Here is a 2,314-nt window from a genome sequence, read left to right on the forward strand (position 1 = left end):
GTTGAAAAAGTTGAATACAGCAGCAAAAACTGTACACGACCTTCACCATCGAAGGTATAAAGATAAAGAATAGTATGTTGGCAAAGCTCAGAAAAATTGGTACTGAAAAATAGATTGAGCTAACCATGAAGGAGACCAAGGACAAATACAAGGACCAAACCCTATATTCAAAGAATCCAGGTAATTCTGGATCCGATGAAACCTTTAACGAATATCATGCTCCGTACTCACGTTAAAATTCTGCGAAAAATCTTTCTTCATCAACCATCGAACTTAGAAATTCCAAAATATCATCATAAATATCTTCGATATTTCTGAAGATATTTTCATAAATATTCTCGTCCGAAATTATTTATCTCTTTGTGCTATCTATATTACATCATAAAGGAAACTACTTTAGTTTCTAAATTTCTTTAAAATTCGAGTTTGAAATATGAATGTTATTGAAGTAACGTTGGGAACTGATGCATGAGTTAGTATAATATAATGACACTTGATCAACGTGATTATATTACAGTAAGTCATGCTGAGTTTCTAATGGAACGTGATGATTCACAGATCATAACGTCATCATGTGTCATGTTACACGACTCTTACATTCTACTAAATCTCTAAACAAAATCAAGAAGATATTTTCTTGATAAGTTCATCTTTTCCAGTGACTTCTGATAATTTGGCAAATGTTTTGGAAATATGAACTGAAGTATAAAAGTTGAGAGTTGTGGGAATAATGGAACGAAAGAAGTTCATTTATAGTGGAAATACCAGACAAAGCAATCGAGACAGATGATCACATTTAACTAAAGAAATCTTAATTTCCATAAATTCCAAAGAATCAGATCTTATAGATTTCCAAGATTTTCTTTTAAATCTCTTGAATTCCGGAATTCAACCAAGACAACGTCAAAAGTTAAGACGCACCTTATTTTCTAAATTCAACCATGACTAGTTAAAAGTTATGATGAAACTTGTCTTTCTCATTTCAATCTTTAGTGATAGCTTCACTCCTACTCTTCACATAAACGGATTGTTTCATCCATATTACTAACTGATGAGAAAAAAATCTATTTATCAACTCATATTCGTCATGAAAACATTCTTGTCGTTAGCCGTGACAACCTCACTCAAATTTCGGGACGAAATTTCTTTAACGGGTAGGTACTGTAGTGACCCAAAAAATTTCGACTAATTTCGAACCAAACTCTCGATACGATTTCATATTTTCTACACGATAAGCAAAGTCTGTTATATTGAATCTAAAAAATTTTGAACTGTTTCATGAAATCATTTAACCTTGACTATTTCTGACGATTCACGAACCATTGGTTGTAAATATATGTGTATATATAAATATATGTACATGAATATATATATAATAACTTGAATTAAATTAATAAACTATTATTATATATAACTATATAAATAATAATTATTTTCAAATATATATATATATATATATATATATATATATATATATATATTAATTACATAGCATATAAAGTTATAATTGTTAGATTACGAGTATATGTTTTAATATATATACGAATGATATAGGTTTGTGAATCCGAGGCCAACCCTGCATTGTTCAATATAGTCATATGTATTTTTACTACAAAATACATTAGGTGAGTTCATTTGCTCCCTTTTACTCTTTATATTTTTGGACTGAGAATACATGCGCTACTTTTACAACTGCTTTATTAAATGCTTTTGAAATACATTTTGAACTGCGAATACATGAAATGCTTTTATAAATGTTTGACGAGATAGACACAAGCAAAACATTCCTCGAATGAATTATGTGGACGTGATAATTGCCACCCATTGAATTATGTGGACGTGATAATTGCCACAATTGATATGAATATTTTTCCCCTGATTATTATTGCTTGGAAACCTTAGAATTATGGAACATAACTAATTTTGAGAATTAGTGCACGCCTAATTGATGCAAATCCTAAAGGTAGCTACCGGGTTTAACACCCCCACCCAGAATGTTCACTAGACGAAAGGGCTAGTGGGCGTGGTGTTTAGTACTTCGAAGTTTATATGATTATTATACAGACGAGATGTTCTGTTTTGGGGATATTATTATGCGCATTATATGTTAAGGTCGGTTACCAAGCCAAGTTATGAAAGCAATGAAAAGTGAATGTTATGTATCGAGAGAATGATTTTATACACAGGTTATGTGTATGTTATTTTTGTGCACGAGATATGTGTACGGTTACTAAGATTTATGAAAAATGATTGTGTACACAAGAAAGGTGTACTGTATTTAAAAGATATCGCATGTACATTACAGGTGGGTATA

Source organism: Rutidosis leptorrhynchoides, chromosome 3 (assembly GCF_046630445.1).
Source record: "Rutidosis leptorrhynchoides isolate AG116_Rl617_1_P2 chromosome 3, CSIRO_AGI_Rlap_v1, whole genome shotgun sequence".
Taxonomy (NCBI): Eukaryota; Viridiplantae; Streptophyta; class Magnoliopsida; order Asterales; family Asteraceae; genus Rutidosis; species Rutidosis leptorrhynchoides.